This window comes from Corvus brachyrhynchos, unplaced genomic scaffold, assembly GCF_000691975.1.
Source record: "Corvus brachyrhynchos isolate BGI_N302 unplaced genomic scaffold, ASM69197v1 scaffold3, whole genome shotgun sequence".
NCBI lineage: Eukaryota > Metazoa > Chordata > Aves > Passeriformes > Corvidae > Corvus > Corvus brachyrhynchos.
Genome location: NW_008237619.1, coordinates 11,723,171 through 11,740,709, shown reverse-complemented (window position 1 = coordinate 11,740,709; position 17,539 = coordinate 11,723,171). Strand labels below are relative to the sequence as shown.

At 40.4% G+C, this 17,539-nt stretch overlaps 1 long non-coding RNA gene across 2 annotated transcripts in view; it reads right to left on the bottom strand.

The window, feature by feature from the left end:
• Window positions 1-6,688, bottom strand: part of LOC108446150 — a 61,642-nt gene extending 54,954 nt beyond the window's left edge. For both annotated transcript variants that reach the window (XR_001861265.1, XR_001861266.1), the window contains exon 1: window positions 6,595-6,688. This is a non-coding gene — a long non-coding RNA (uncharacterized LOC108446150). The remainder of the gene's footprint in view (window positions 1-6,594) is intronic.
• Between the last annotated feature and the right edge of the window lie 10,851 nt (window positions 6,689-17,539).

Below are 17,539 nucleotides of genomic sequence, written 5' to 3'. Positions count from 1 at the left end.
GGATTTCAGTCCTCAGTTCCTTACTCAGCAAGTTTTGAGGGATGCTCTCAATCTTCCCCAGATTGCTGGAACTGCAACTCCATTCCTAAAGATCTAAAGAGGCTGCCAGAAACAAACAAATTGCAGGCTCTGGGGAATAGGGTGGAAAATCCAAATTGTTCCACAACTCTTTAAAAATCAGACCCCTGTTTATTTTGATGCCTAAATACAGATTTAAATATTTAACTTCTGGCTGTGCACTTGAAAGCTCTGGTTTTAAAAATCCTTTAAAATCCTCTCTTTGGTGGTTTAGGGTCACTGAATCTCATCTGACCTTCCCATAATGTGCAATTTCCCCTTTGACAGCACACAAACAGCACAGTACTAGGATAGCCAATCCAGACAATACTGGCAGCCCAGGAGGCAGCAGGAGAAGGCTAGTGGTGAGGTGGAGGCAGTGGTGGGGCTCACTGTCCTCACTGGTCCCAGCACTCTGCAGGCACTTAGCCCCAGCACAGGCCTCTGGGCAGCTCCATGGCAGCAGAAACAACCCTGGAGGATGAAAGCACAATCTGCCTCTTCTGTGATTTGGGGGAGGAATAATCTGGTTTGGATTAAAACATCCCTGATACTTTTACTTATGAAACACCTTTGTAAAGGCAATGTGACCCCCTGAGGCACAGCAATCCTTACTAGCAGCTGCAAGCCTCCAGCTGGGCACTCTGTAATGAACCTCCATAATCATCTTGGGGCTTTTATTGGGCAGCTCGATCCTTGCCTGTGTGCACCAGCCAAGTGAGGAGAAGGAAGCTCCGATTGGGAGGCTGGCCAGGATAGGAGCATGGCAAGACCCTCCACTGCCATGTAGGCACTGATAACTGTGCAAAGAGGGATACAGGCTATCACCTCAAAGTAGCAGGTGAAAGAATCAGTCTCAATGAACAAGAGTTCACTGGCTGGAACAGAATCAGGCCACTTGGAAGTAGATAAAGAAACAGCCGATACTTCACTTTTGTTATTTGGTGTTCACTCACCTTGCAGAGATTCATGATGGCAGAAAAAAGGGGAGAGAGTTGGACACAAGATATTCATCTTGCTTTTGCCCTGAACACAGAGCATGTTAGTGCTCTCCAGATCGTGTTTTGGCAAGAACAGCTTTTAACATTTTAAAGGAATGTCTTCTTTTACCTCAGTGAAACTTGTTGAGCTGGCAGTCTTTATGACTGAAGCCCTTTATTGAACACAGAGCACTTGCTGAGATGACACAGCCAGAAGTGACACTGTTCCCTCCCATTTTATACTGCACAAAATGAAGAGACTGCTGTGCTAATGATAGACTGTATCCAATTATGAATAAAAATACTATGTTCCCACCACTAAAGCCACTCCTGGAACTCCTCAGGGTTCCTTTATTTTTATGACCTGTCTGTAAGCAGTCACTTTAACCCTCTGATATTTATAAACTGATATACACTACAATAAAAGATAGCCCTCTTTTACAATTCTGGATGATTGCCCATGGCCCTGCAGTCCCTCCCTCACTAGACATCATATTATTCTCCTTCAAGTATAATATTCACTAAGTAAAGCTTACTATTCAGAGCATATTTAGATATCCTTGACTGGAAATCACCCATACACTCCCTATCAACTCCTGCTGGAGCTTTCTGGTGGGGTGGCTACATTACACTGAGCAAGGGTTGAGAAAAGGTTTGCAGGCTTTGAGAAGAGCTGGGTTGGTGCAAGAGCTCAGGAATGTCAGAGGCAGCCAGGCTGTTACCATACACCAGCCCAGACAGTGCCCTCCTGACCCGATACACCTTTTGGCTCTATGTATATTTCTTCTTGTATCACTTCCTGCACATTGCAGCTGGTCTTTGAACCAAAATTTTCCTGGAAGATCCAGCTCCTGAAATTCTCACTTGTTACATGGGATGTGCAGCACCTTCAAGGTCAAAACATGAGTTTGGACAAAATATCTCAGGCAAAGTCTGAATTAAGGAATTTACGAGTTTTGGTTACAGCATGGTATCCTTCTAAATGGCTATCACTTTACTCACCAGTTCTGCAAATCTGAACTTGCTCCTAAAATGGTCCCATCCTTGGGCTTCAGATAGAAATATCCTGTACATCTGAGTGATCATACCTGGAGTACTGGACCTGGCCTAGCTATAATCTTTACCAGCTTCTTGGAGTGCTTCTGGCAACATCAACTGGATGTTCATCCTCCAGAGTCAGATCACCATAGTGTTGCATATCCTGTGGGATTCTCTACTAAAGCCACAGCTCTCTTCCATTGTCCATATTCCTTCCACCCTGAAGATTTTCTGGAAGAAGAGGTGGCTCCAACACACAGCCTCAGCTTGGAACAAGCATGGGCTGGCATGGTGGATCAGCATTTGTTTTGAATAAAATGAGGGGGGCAGTGTGTTTTTCAGAACAATCGAAAGGAATTTTAGCCTTTTACTTGAACCAGAGTAGAACTTTTCAGTATGAGGACCAGACACCTTATGGGGCATCTAGGAAAAACTATCCCTCTCTAGATGACAAGAGATGTTTAAGCCATGGGCTAGAGCTTTAGTGAACAATGACCCAACTTGCAGGACCATTAGCATTGCCAAACTCCCAAATACTTTCTTCTGGAGCTCAGTTCGTGTAGCAGGTCATTCAGCTGTATTTTAATGAAGTTCTGCCTAGACTTCCTGGCCGAATGAAATAACACTGCTTAAGCTCTCACAGCACTGGGTAGAAGGAAAGAACTCCAGACTGGACTATGTTATCATCTGTAATACTGTAACACACATTTTTCGTCTTTGGCAGTTTCAACAGCATTTGAAATCTTGCTATAAAGTCCAAGGAAATCAGAATATGAGACCTTTGTCGAGAATTTTCTTCTGACTTACATGTTTCTCAAAAAAAAATGCCGACTTGAAGCTCAGAGAATTGAGAAAATTGAAAATTACGCAGTGTAAAGATACTGAAAATTGCTCTTTTGCTTTGGAGACTTGGGCAGGTTCAGGGAAATGTCAGTGTAATAATGCAGTAACTTTGTTGAAGAAGTTGGACCATAACTGTTGATCTGTACTTCATCAGTGTTTTAAGAGCACCAATTTCCACTGATTTAACTTCAGAACTGGAAATTAGGTAGCTTTTTTTTTTGTAAACAATTTTGTCTCACAAGGACCGGGCATCATCTTCTGCACCTTTGTTGTTATTTTGTTTCAGTGAGTTAAGTTTGGACATTGAGCAATCAGATCACCAGTGCTCATGAGCTGTAATTTTCAGTTTTCTAAGGAAGATACACAAAATGGAAATTGGCAAACATGTGATTCCATTTCAGGGTGTCTGGTGAAAATATTTTGGATCAGTAACGTATCTGAGACAAGACTGGAGAATTGGCCAGACGTCCTGTATGTAATATGCCAAAAAAGCCAGAGCAGCATCCACTGACAATTTAAATACTTTTTAAAGTTCAGAAAAGTTTAATTAGAAGAGTATTCACTCTTTATGAAGTATGACTTATGGAACAGGGTTATATAGGAAGGCTGAAATTATCCATTAATTGACAGCTTTATCCTGAGGATTTTTTCCCCCTTCAACATAAATATTTGTCTTGAGCATTTTTTTTAAATTACAGTAGACTAGAAGTTTGCCAAATATTTAGTGGTTTTGTGAAGTTGTTTGGTATTCATGTCTACTACAGTTCTACAGAAAACAGTTCTAAGAGCCATTTCTTTCACCACACGGCTGGCAATCTAGAGAGGGGTGAAAGATAACAAACTTTAAAAAGATGTGCTAAAGAAAAATGTGATTTTAGGTTAAAAAAAAAAAAAGACATTTTTGCAGAGGCTGGATTCATGTCTTGCCAATATTTATTACAGTGTTTATCATTAGGATAGTGATTTTTCACATGTTCAGTCTATTCTAAAAGACAATGCTGCCATGTTTTCGGCTCTTGGGCTTCCCACCTTCCTGAGAGGAGATTGGAGGCTGATGAAAGCTCTCTCCTTCCCCAGCCATGTTTACATCCTCACCGGCCCACAGCACAACCCAGACAGCAGAACACCAGAGCTCCAGATCTTTTTGGTTCTCTTCCAGACACATCACACACAGACCAAAGGTCAGGCCACATCTGGACTTTGAGGAGCACGGGCAAGGGAAGAGAGTGTGAAAGAAGCCTGTCCTGCATTTTGCCCTGTGGTCTAGTCAGGTGTCCAGTCACTTCCCAGCACAGTCTCCAACGCAGAGCTGCACTGACCCATCTACTCTTTTAAACAAACAGGTGACTTGATCCACCTTATTCGGCCCCCTAACTCACTGCTTTTGCTTCCACACCTGCACACTGTAAAGCTCTGAGAAACACAGCTTCCTGCTGTTCTGTGATGGCTCTTTGCTACCTTTTTACTTCATTTGTTTGAGAGCGAGAAAGGTGCATGACAACAGGCTCAGCTGGTAGGCTTTGGTATATAATTTATGCCACTTAAGTGTAAAAGTTAAAATTGGAAGCATTGAGGATAGAACAGGATTTATTTTAAATCGTAGCTGGGCTCTCAAATTAGCTACTTTGTAATCCCAGTTCAGTTTCAGGAATGGGAAATCCTGAAGACCATCTGAGGACAGCTTTCAGTAACCACATACTATGTGGAACTTTGCCAGGATGACATGGAGAAAAGACCCCAGAGACAGTGATTTCTCAGGAAGAAGTGTCAGTCCACAGGAAGCTATACAATTCAAAGCTATACAGTCAGTGGAGTTCTGAATTCTCTGAGAAAGAACCTTTCTCTTGAAGAAAGGTTTCTGTTATGCTACTGCAAATCTTCTCACTGGAGACTCTTTATGAAGTGTTTTAGAGACACATGATCACAAATGAGCAAACTTGTTTCTTGCTACCTGCATTTCAAAAATCAGGTGCCAAGTTTTTCTGTCCATGTGCTATAAACTCTATCATATGGAAAACAGAAGACTTTTGTGGCAGGAATTAAGTGAGAACAAGCTATGTTTATACTTATCAAGTAGTGATGATATGCAAAAGCAGCTTTTCTATTTACAGGCTTGGCCTTTTGTTCTCACAGACTGTTCAGAAGGAATATGAAGAGAGGCCAGACTGCAGGACAGACAGCAGCATTTCCTCCACTGTCTCTACTGTGAAGAGGCTTCTGACCAAAGAATCACTACTAACTAGGGAATCAGTAGTTCACTTTCAGATCTTAAACATTTATCCTTAATTACTATTTACTTGCACATTTAGGAACATTGGAACAGCCACAGATAAGAACCCTTTCATTCACAATCTTTGACACTAGGCATTCATGCTAGCTGGCAAAAAATAATAAAAAGGAAACCACCACTGCGTTCCCTCTGTGCCAGACAGCTGCTTGCTCCTTCCCTCTGTGTCTGACTTCAGTTTTTGATACACCATCATTCAGTTCTGCTCTCTCCTCTCGCCTCATTTCAAGAGCTGACATGATACATGGACTTCCATCCTGGCTTGCAAAATATAAAGGGTCACTCAAGACCATCTGAACATCATGTCCAGTTCCCATTCTCTACTAAAGAACTACCTCATCTTCTGATGCAAACAGAATAATAATTTAAACAATATAACTTTACACTTTTTAGGTAGTTAGGCTATATATTTATTTCTTGCACCAGCATAAGATTACTGGGCTTTATGTCCAGCTAAGTCCCTACCACACTGTTGTTTCAACCATATGTGTCTGCTTTTCTGAAAATCCATTTCTGCTTTGTTCCACAGTAAAGATAAGGTATAGAACTACTGGTGGATTAACTGCATCTTAGCTAGGCTACAACCAAAGGGGTTTTGGTAAAAACTTAACAGGCTAATGACAAAATGTGTTTTGTCATTAGCTGACTAATTGACAGCACTCTAAATTTGTTTTTTGCTAGTCTATTCCAGGCCTTAAAAGTTGGTGCATCTCTTTATACCTGGTGCATAATTCACACTTTGTGACAGACGATTCTTGAAGACACACAGCCAAATTTAGGCTCAGAAATCCTAACACCCTCTTGAGCTTCACTTCCATCCACAAACAAAAGAAATACTTGCTGTCTGTCAGATGCCCTTATTTGAGAGAACTTATATCAGTATTTATGTTGGTGTGATTCCACATCCTTTACAAGGAATAGGATCAGATACGCAGCAAGTTTCCCTGCTGGAGATTTTCCAGTATCTGGAGCAGTGCACCGTAAGTACTATAAATGTCAGCAGTGATACTAATTGTGTTACATATACAGGGTAAAAAGAGTAGAAAAGGCAAAATTCAGTAATTTTAGGCCTCCATACCCCAATCATCACCCTTCTGCTAACATAGGCTATTACATTAAAGTATGTAGGGGAAATAAAAGGAATACTTGGCACCATCATGAACACATGTAAGGCCAAGACAGTAATGTAATATGGATACAATCAGATTATCATAAGATATATTTAATTCAGGGCTTGATGACAGGCTTATTTCTAAGAGTTTTGACCTAAGGAACAATGAAACCTCATTTTGAATTCCCGAGGACTTTCAAGACTTCAGAATGCAAGGCTCTTTGATATATCTCAAGATTCCTCATTTTTTGAGACCAGTAGATCAGGTCTCTTCCTACCTGGTGCTGAGTATTTTCTTCTCTTGCTGAAGATAGTGGAAATTTAGGATATTCTTCAAGTCCGAAGGGCTTTCAGCACCTCTAAAGGGCCGTACCTCTGTTAACACAAACACAGTCTTAGGTTATATTTTAGAAAACACTTATTCTGGGACATATTTGATCAGAAAGCTTCTATATGCCTAAAGTCAGAACAAGATGCAACAGGATTCTTTTAATTACCTATGAATTTCAATCCTGTATATCCATTAAAATCTTACTCATTTCCCTAGTCTTTCCACAGAGTTTGATACAAATCAGAGTGAAATGAATTTCTTTTCTCCCCACAAACCCTATTTCAGGATTCATTGTAAGGTTGTATGTTTATCCCTTCTTGAATTCAAGAAGAGAAGAGGATCAGCGCAAATTAGAACATTTTGTCTACTGTTGAACTTATTACAGAACCTGCCACTTCCATATTATAAATGAGGTTTAAGCAACAACCTTCTTCTGTCAGCGCTCTTTAAAACATCTGCAGATTTCTTTATTTCCCAGAAAAGACACTGAAGTTTACAAGGGAGTCCTTGTGCGTGGATGTGCAGCCGTGCCAATAAAACTCCAATCCTTTCAGTTCTGAAAATGTTTCATGTACTACTGAGACTACAGTAATGACTGCCCAAAGAGAGATGTACATTAGATTTTTCATTCTTTCTAAGCATAGGCAATTTTTTCCATTTATGTGTACTTTCTCCCTTACGTATTTTAAGACAATTTCCTTCCCCCTTCTTGTAACATTGGTGATGTAAATCAGTTTCCCAGCCCATGTGGAACAGAGAGGGCATAACTGTTACTGTGAATTCTTTCAACATTATTTCATCTTCTCAGAAAACCAAAATGACAAATATAATGGGATTATTTTTGACAACTGACTAATATGCTGACACACAAAAGGGAGACATGAGTATCTTCAGTCATCATCATTACTAGCATTGAGCAGCTGGTTAAATTTCAGACCTGAATTCTCAGGTTTTTTGTTTACAGTTCTAAGTTACATACACATAATAAGGGGAGTTAGAATACAAGTTAGCTAGCTGATTCGAGATCTAACAGAACCAGGTTTTGGCAGCTGTGTTCTGCTCTTAACAAAATCTCAGCTGTTATATTTTGCATTTACTATGACGAAATTAAAAAGCTAATCACAAAATTTTTACTCTATAAGAAAGAGAAACATTCTGTTCTTTCCAAGTTTTTCCTCAAATAAAACATTAATTACTGCCTTTAAAAAATGATTTTTCCACACTTCTAAGACAATGTCAGACATTAAATATGCATACTACATGTACCTCACTGGTATAGGTGCTCACACCTAAAAATAACCCCATATAACATCAACCTAAATCTAGAGTGATTGATAAACCCTTCTATTGCTCAAATACACAGAAAACAAACCATTATTCAGTAAGGTTGCAATTGCAATGGCTTTCTGAAAACTGTATCACAATTCTGTTTTGGACTAGATATTATTCCTGTACTGCATTATTTACTATTGAAACTCAGGTTTCATCTCCCATCCAGACTGAATGCTTCCTCACCCCAGATTCTGTATTTTCAGAAGCCTACTATAACCTGATGTGACACATCTGCCAGTGAAACTATTTCTGAACAAATATCTTAAGAGCTGCTTAATTACTGAAGTTTTCATTATCAGCACAATGTTCACTCTGCTAGAAATGGGAGTTTATCTTAGATAAGTCTACAAGAGTTTTCTCTTCTTTGTTTGCACATGCAAATTTGGCTATTTGGGGCAGTGTCAGGCTTTGGGTAACTGACACAAACACAGCAGATGGAGTTATCACTGCTCTCTGAATCCATGGTTATATACAGCTACCAGTATGTTTTATTCAAGTTACAAATTTAAGAAAACATTTACCAGAAAGGGGAAAAATAACAACAAAATCCCACTTCAGACAGCTGTAATTACAACTTCCAATTAATTTGTAACAAGATTCCTCCAAACACACAGGGAGAGAGGGAAGGGCAGGCTGCACCTTCATCTGGATTAACCATGCTTGGTCCCTCTATGTACTTTTGTAGCAAAGGTGCTGCAGGTGGATGCTGACTCCCAAACAGGAGGTGTGAACTGAAGGGGAGCTCACCTGTTGAGACATGGTCAGTTCTGGCTGAGCTTTTCTCAAGTATTCCATACTGCTTTTGGAAACAATCTTTTTTAAGGGAGAGACGGGAGACTTTAACACGTGTATTTTCCCCTGTGTCACAAAGCATTGCTGGGTCTATGTAGGTTAGAGGTTATCAGGCAAGCATTGGCAAGGACATTGTATAAGGTCTCCATGCACTTCACATTTCATGCTAGCTCTCCCATGCAACCAGCAGCCCTGTGTTTAGTTACTCCAGCACTGAGGAAAACCAACTGCAGCCTGGCAGTACTGCCAGGCTCACTGTTTCTGTGCATTGCAAAGAGTTCCCTCTCCCATCCACTCTCTCAGGGAATGGGAGTAGTTCTCTGATTTCTGCCATTTTAATCTTGCACACCAAGAGGTGATGGCTGTGCTGCACTCCTCTACACCCTGCAATAAGAGGCCTGAGGTTTCAAGTGCCTGAGCCAGGAGATTCTGAGTGTGCTGCTGCACCTGCCTTCTGCATAGTTTTGAAGAGGAAGTCCTTACAGTTTTCACTTTTGGCCATAGGACAGAAGAATTTGACTAAGAGAAAGGATGAAAAGCTCAAGGGTTTCATGTTAGTATTAAGGGGGTTTTGGCTGAATGTTTCAAGCTTCTGTGCTTAAATTTCCATAAATAAGGGAAGTTACTGTGTGTGTTCAGGTACGCTTGTTTCAGTATAAATGTAGAGATGAACTTCGCTGAATTTAAAATTTAAATGTTTTCGCCTTTCTGAGGATAAGGAACACTAAGCTGTCTGTTTCAGCTGGTTAAAATAAAAATCAGCTTGCACCACCATTCCAAAATCTTCACAGTAGTAAAATAGCTTCCATCCAAAACTTAATGAAATTAGAAGGCAAGTGTCCATGTGGACACCAGGGAAATAACAGCTATTTGGCAAGAGCTTTCTTGGCTGTTACTCCTCTAGATCATCCCTTAGTTTGCATTAGTTTTCTTTTACCCTCCTTAATCAATCACTAACCAACTAATTATATGAGATTACCATCTCATATAAATTCTTAGATCATTACAAAAAATCATACTTGAGATGTGTTCCTTCTGTTTCAGGAATTAAAATTGGGCTTGAAAATTTGGTATATAACTGACATCATCAAGGAATAAGTCTGGTCCTGCACTGATAGGAACAATCCTGATCTCTTGGGAAAGGAATGTATGAGACAGAAGTGCCCTTTTATCTCCTGACTGTATTTTCCTTAGACAGAGTAGAAAAATACTGAAAGATAGAGGTTAAGCAGAAATAGAAAACGAATTTGATAAGAAAAAACAATACATGAATGGGAGTGATGAAAAGTGACTACAGACTAAAAAGAACAGATGAAGCCAATAACTTGAAAAGGATTAGATGTTATGGAAAACAAATTAGTGAAATATCAAGAGGAAAAATAAGTAAAAAATGAGATGCCCCTAAGAACTGCAGGCTGGGAGAAGGAAAGTTACAAACAGGGAACTAGTCAGGAGTAAGTAAGAAAGATCAGAAAATGCAGCATGTATTTGAATTGGCACCAACAAGAGCAAATGAATTCAAATATGGCAAAAAATATTTAATGCCCTGTAAAATACCAGCTTTATGCATATAACAGTCTGACTGGTATGAAAATGTTTTTCTAGCTTCAGGCTTCACTTCACATTAAAAATTCTTGGAAAGGTAGGCTAGCACTCTGCTTTTTCTACTCCAGGCCTTTTCTGAACATGTTAGGAAATATACGTTGCTTTTTCTGAGCAATCTCGTGTGGGTGCCTCACTCTGACCACTCCTGTTCAGAATGTTTCTTGCACACCAATACAGACCACAAAAAAGGTATGTAATCCTAGATGAGAGGTCTGACCGAAGACAGAATGTACCAGCCTGGTAATTGCTCCAGTAAATTACAGCTTTTGTGAACAGATGATGATGATGATCATGATGATGATGATTTTTCCATACGTACCACAATCAAAATAAGAATCGTGACCTAAGGAATACTCTCCTAGTTGGAACTCTTAGCTATTTCTATGCCATCAAAAGTATTTTAAGATCACTTCATGATTCAATTTCCTGTTAAGTATGCAATGCTTAGCACATATATTTTATCCTTAAAAAACCCTAAGTGTTAGAGTGACCCCATTGAAAGCATGCTTCACATTTAGGAGATAAGAAACCATGTGGAGAGACCACTGTGCAACTGCAGTTAGTGAGAGGACTTAGTTCAAGGGTTAAAGACAAATATCGAAGTTCAGTTCAGCCTTGAGCAAAGTATATTGATTTGGGATTTTTATGTATCTCCCAATTCTCTTAGTTGGAAAACAGTCCTCTTGAAAAATGTCTTTAGCACTTCCTGTGCTAGAAGTCAGGAGTTTGGGTGGTTGTTTCTTGTTTATTTGGGTTGGGGTATTTTTTGGCTGTTACAAGGTTTTAAACACAACGCCTGCACTCTGACAGCCATTTGCTTGCTACATTGGTACTGTCAGACTCCAAGGTGTGGCACGATGTCTGGTTACATGAGCTCCTTAGCGAACAGAACATAAAACACACAGGCAAGGGGAGCTTGCCAAAACTTCACGGAAGCATATAATATTTTATGTTTTTCTGATGGGTAAGCCATTATCCAGCCTTGCCCTGAGTTATATAAGAGTAAGTGTTCTCAGGGCAGGCCTGAGAGACGAGGGCACTAACCTGCAGATTTGCTCTTGCTCACTGTACTCATGGTGAATCACTCTAAGAAATAGCCTGGGGTTGGGTTTGGGAATTTTTTTTGAACCCCCTTCCCCGTGTTTCACAGAACTGATATTCATGTGGTTAGCCATGATTTTGTAAAGATTGGCTTTCACTTGTAGCACTGGAAGTTGTCTGTAATTTACAGGATGAGAATTTGCTATTAAAATGCCACCTAAAATGACCCAAGTACAAAAACTCTTACTGTGTTCTTACCACACACACAAGGGGCTGCAAAGCAAGGATCCTTTCTCACCTTGGACACTACAGCAAAAACTATGGAACAGTTTGCAGAGGTTACCAGAACCTGATGGAGAGTTTTTACTACATTCTAGGCATTGACCTTCCAATGGGCCCAGCACTTAAGCTAGATGCTAAAGTCAGATGGTGTTAATACTCTTGAAATACAATTTGAAATAGTGCACACTCCCAGAAAATTAGCCCCCTGGTTTCTAACCTCTTCCTCCCCCTTAGCATTACCATGCTACTCATCCTAAGAGTACAGCAGCCAAAAAACATGATTATTTTGATAATCTGAGCCACAATGTATTCAATTTCCCATCTATAAATGCTTCAGATAAAATAAATTTTTTGTTGTTGTTTTGTGGACATCCCACAGTTCAGGCAATTCTGTCTTGGAATGGATGTGCAAGCAGGAGAAGCAGCAGCTCCCTGACAGCCTTACCAATGTATACTGCTGACCAACAAAATGTAAAACAAGTTTCTGATTGTTTGCCAGGGTCCCATCTGGGTGCAGAGAAGCAGCAGGATCACAGAAAGAGATTTTCCTTGTTTGTATTACCTGGATGGATTATGACATGTGTTTTACATTGGATAGGCAAATTGATTCGCATAAAATAAAAGCTTAAATGTAGTCTATTCCTTAAGCTTTGCTTTCCTAAGGTTTGTACAGATTCAGAGAGGTATATCTTACTTTCCTTTTCAAGCCTTCCTGCTTGCTGCCTGGGCTTATCATAATATTTTCCTAGGGGGCTGTGTAGAGGAGAGTTCCACTATTTTTAGAAGCTATTTCTGCTTCTCTCTAAGTATCATGGGATATACTTATGAGCAAGAAGCCACAAGTTCTGTAACCTTACAGGTTAAGAGAAGCAACAATGAGAAAAGAATGTTTAAATATTAAGAAGAGATTAAACCCAATTAGGGAAGATTTATACTTATGAAACACCATTTTGTTACTTGCTCAGCTTTTTTAGAAGCATGTAAAGAGATAATTAATGCACTTGAAGTTGTGAGCACTGTTTCTATCTGTCTGTAGTTTACTGGCCCCAAACCTATTGAATTTGTTAGGCATACTACCAGAGGGCTTAGTGTGGCCTCAGTAGCCTCAGACCAATTCACTGCCACAAAACATTCCCATGGCAAAAGTCATGAACAAATCAGGAACTCTGACAATTCCTCTGGCAACCTCAGCAGTGGAACCAGTGAATATCAGTTTCTTTCTATGCAAACCAAGCTTTGGGCACATGGAGTGCTTTCTAATGCCGGCTTTCCTGGGCAAACATAAACTGCTGCTGTAATATCAGCCACACAAGAAACAAGATGATCTCCTATGGTTATTTCTTTGTGAATAATGTGTCAAGAAGAGGAAGCCTGCACCAATGGAGTAAGGAGGGCTCCATACGCACCCGGGTATCCTTGCACAGACCCACAACGGGGCTTACAAAACTGCTCCTTGTGCTCATTCTTGAGTTTCGTTTCCTTTCTGGAACTTCACAGATTTTTATTAAGTTGCTCAATAAAATTTAATGGGATTGGAGTTTCATGCTGTGCTGAGGAGTTTACAGTGTATAAAATACTGGCACTAAGAGAAAAAAAAATTAATTTAAAAATATTTAGACATTGTACCGATGCAGCCACTTTGATTCAAGGATTTCAAAACCACATTCTGATCATTAATCACCGCTCCCAGATGCCATGTATAAAAAGTATTACTGAACCAAATGAGGATGAGACATAGCAAAGATTCTAACTGGCTTGTCTGAGCTCATTCGGGATCTAATCCAAATATTCTGTTCAAGTACATGACTATGGTATTGCAGTTGCTGTTGCCTTAACAGCAGGATCCAGAGGATTGACTACAGCTCTGGAAAAGAACCAAGGATCCATACTCCCAGCCAGCCTGCTCTGGTCACCATACCTGGCCTGATCCCTGAATGAACAAGGGGAATAGGTATTGTAGGTCTATGCTGAAAAATAGCTTAGAAGTTGTCACTGCATGATTTCATGTTTTTTATGGATCTTTCATTTCTAAGCAGATTTGCCATTTGCACAGGCACGCATTTCAGTATTTCTTCTGTTTTTATATGTTTCATCTCTTGTCTTGATAGTAATTCCCCAAGCCAGGTACCTTGAACCTGTGTGCAGGTTCCTGTTTCCTAACAGAGGAAAAAAGAGTTGGCACATGCCTGTGAGGACACAGCTCAGCCTGGAGCCCCGCTAATGGTGCAGACTGAAACAAAGAGATTCTCTCTGGCTCTAAGCCTGAGCTAAGCCTGCATCTCCAGTAGCTGGGGACACCAACCTTTCTGTATCAAGTCTCATATAGCACCAGTGACAGGATGCAAAATCTGCAAGCTCTTTTGACCCCCACCCTCTAGAGAGCTGTACTGGAGAGGAACAGTGAGTCAGTTGTGATGGGATGCCTTTTATTCCAGGCAGGATGAAGGCAGAGGCAGATTTTTTGGTAGTACAGATGACATTGCACTTTCTGGGTGGTAGGCTGCTGAGGTTCCTGTACTCACCACGTGTTGCTCCCTATTGCTGACAGGGATGCAATAAAGCAGTAACTGACAGGTTGAATCCAGGAATACGGCTGCAGTGCTTCAGAGGCACGCAGACCTCCCGGCATGGACCCGCAACAAACCTTGTGGGGAGACCCTCCTTCCTGCTCACATTTCTGGAATTTGTTCACCATTTTGTATGCAAAGCTTTTTTGTGACATTCCTTGGTGGCCCTCAATCAAATGGCTTAATTTATTGTCAGACATAACAGGTTTGTGGTAAACCTGTTATGGTGCAAGAAGACAGATTTCCAAGGAGCACTGCAACAGCAGCTGAATGCCCTGCACACAGTGCAGGATGAGCCCACAGGCCACACACTGCTGTAGGTTCTTATGTGGGAAAGCTCCCCTGGACAAGCATATGTTCTTCACTTTGTATGCTCTGTATTTTGATCTCCGTCCTACGCAAATTCTTGAGTCAAGAAATCATGTACATTAATTACTCAGATTTTTATAGATCATTTCACTTCTTGAGAAAAAAACCCCAACCAAGACAGTCTGAAATGGGGATTTTTTTTTTTTTTAATCTTCTCTCCCCTTTCTCAGTGACATCTGCTGGAATGAGGAGAACAGCTAATCTTAGGAGGTGAAGGTTTTATGCTAATCTGTCATATACGCTGTACAGAATGCAAATGTTATTTCACAGGACTCATTCAGAAGCTGTTAATTCCAATAGTGTCACTGTCTAAGATCCGGTCAAATCTTAAGAGATAGCCCACAGTGAAAACCCATGGGAAACTCACACCAGAAGAATGGCTGTCAGTACAGTAATGCTCCTTTCAAAACAGAAGCAGGAGCCAATAGGTTGACAGGATCTGTTCTTGACTTAAGACAAGTTTATTATTTTAAACTGCTTTTGAGAAGTCCCCTGCATTTTAGTTGGTAAAAATAGCAAGATCTGCAAAGACACAACATAAGAATTACATAAATAACCCCTTTTAAAATCATTGGTCTTATTGTTCCTTCACAAGTCTAAAATCCAAAGAGAAATTTACTTAGGGCCATGTTATCATTCACACTAATACCCAAAGCATTAACAGAATAACTATGTTTATGTGTTCATAAGTAATTTATCCTTCATCTGAGAAAGCAACTCTCAACTGTGAGAGTTTCAGGAAAAGGTGGTTAAGAAGTTACTGCCAAAGACTCACATGTAACAAATGCCCCTCTGTGTTAAAAGTGTATTAGGTAACAGCAAGACCTTTCTGGTTTGGAAACTGTAATTTTCATCTAACTCTCAGTTCCTAAGAGATTATTATAGATGATCTTTGGCCCACTCAGTGGGACTCATGGTACGTGCTTGTGCCATCAGAAAGAAGCCTCTATAATAAGTGCTGTACCTTGAAGTTCACAAGCAATCTGGGCTCTTTTCAAAGTGCAATTCCTCACACTGAACCCCACAAATATCACTGCATCGAGAAGGATCCTGTAAGAGAGAGGTTCACAAAAATCTCATTTGTACTGTGTGTTAGCAATTGCTGTACATGGTGATGAGGTACCTGCTGCTAAGTTATTTTCCAATCAGATAGTGTCCTCCTGGCTCCTGTACTGGAACAAACAGGTCCTTCTCAAGCCTCGTCAAGGCTTTTATGCAGCAGAAGGATTAGGAGTCAAGGACAGAAAAGGAAGTTACAATTTGAAAGAAATGCTCAGTAGAAAACATATCTGATGTGCCTCCTTCTTGTTGTGAGTCCAATTGCAAAACCAGTTGAGATTGCAAGTGGCACACAGCTGTGCAAGACAAGAGAGAATGGCATTATGGACACAGGTGGGCAAATTAAAGACTAAGGTGGATCACTGTGCAGGTTACATGTGCAAGAACAAGGGATGTTGCTCTTGCCTTTTTTCAGGAGGAATGAGTGCACCTCTGACTTCCGCTTCACTGATAGCAGATAATGGGTATTATTCTCTGTAGATTGTTTTGGTGTCTAAAAAGACACCCATACAGAGCTCCAAGGAGACTTTTTCTTTGATAATTCTTCATCTTCTTATATATTGCATAGCTTTGTGGCTGATATAATGGAAGAATCACAGAATAGGCAAATGCCGACAGCTCCATCATGCTGTAAGACACAAAAAGTCCAGGTCTACGGGTAGAGTCAAGTATTGTGGCCCATGACCAGTCAGAAGCCAAGAACAAGGGAATCAGAGACAGGAAGGGTATAGCATAAGGGAAACCCCTTATGCTGTGTCCTCCCTAGTGAGGACAAAGGGAGTTATCACACTGAAGTGCTTATGAGGAAGGAAGGCCTGGATCAAGGTCATGCTAGTTGAGCAGGACCTGTAACAGAGAGGTAAGAAAGAACAAAAAGTGGAGAAGAGAGAAACTGGCAAGGTTTAGGATTCATTGCTTTACCCTACTGAGTGTCTTCTCCATTTGCAACTACAAAACTCTGCCAACTAGACATGAGGGTCAGAAGTAGTTGGGATATGGCTGCCTGCAGCCAGCTGGAGAACCACATATTAGTGCAATATTCTGCCTCTGAAAGCATCCTGATAGATCTTTAGTCTACGCTGTCACACCATCTTTCTCCTTCAGGCAAACAGACAAGTTACTTGATTCCTAAGAACTATGAGGCCGTTGAGAATCCAGCCCCAATATGAAGAAGGCTTAAAGTGAGTTTAATTTTCATCAGTTCTCTGCCAGAGGAGAATATAGTTCCCCTACATAAACTAGGGGACCACAGTGGCTCTTAACTGCTTCTGCAGCACTGGTTCTTGAAATCTCAGGAGAGCAAGGCAGGTCCACGATCACTACTGGCAGGACTAAGGGCAAAACAGACTAAACAACCCAGTGCCCAGGAAGGTGGTGGATGAAAGGCTTTTGCTCCAACATCATACATCAAAGGCAAAAGGCAAGCCTCTGAATGTATAACCTGAAAGAAGCATGAGTTTCAGATCTCTGTTATAAACAGTAAACGTATTCACAATACAGAGGAAAGTTACAATTGCACATGTTTTTAAACATTACATAAAAAACTTCAGATAAATGTACTTCTTATTCAGAAAGTGGAACATAAGTAGCAAACAACAGAAGGCAACCAATGTTTGTATCCAGACTTCAAATCTGAAGTGTCAAATTAATACCTCATGAACTTTCTTACCTCTTTCCCACACGTTCTCTCAAAACAGCAATACAATCCCAACCGAATGTCAATGTTACTTATATCAAAGAACTTGAACCAAGTAAAAAATAAATATTGTTAATGCCAAAATCAATAAAAATGGTACCTTTCAGTAAAAACCAGGAGCTTTGAACTTTGTAAAGATGTGTTGTATC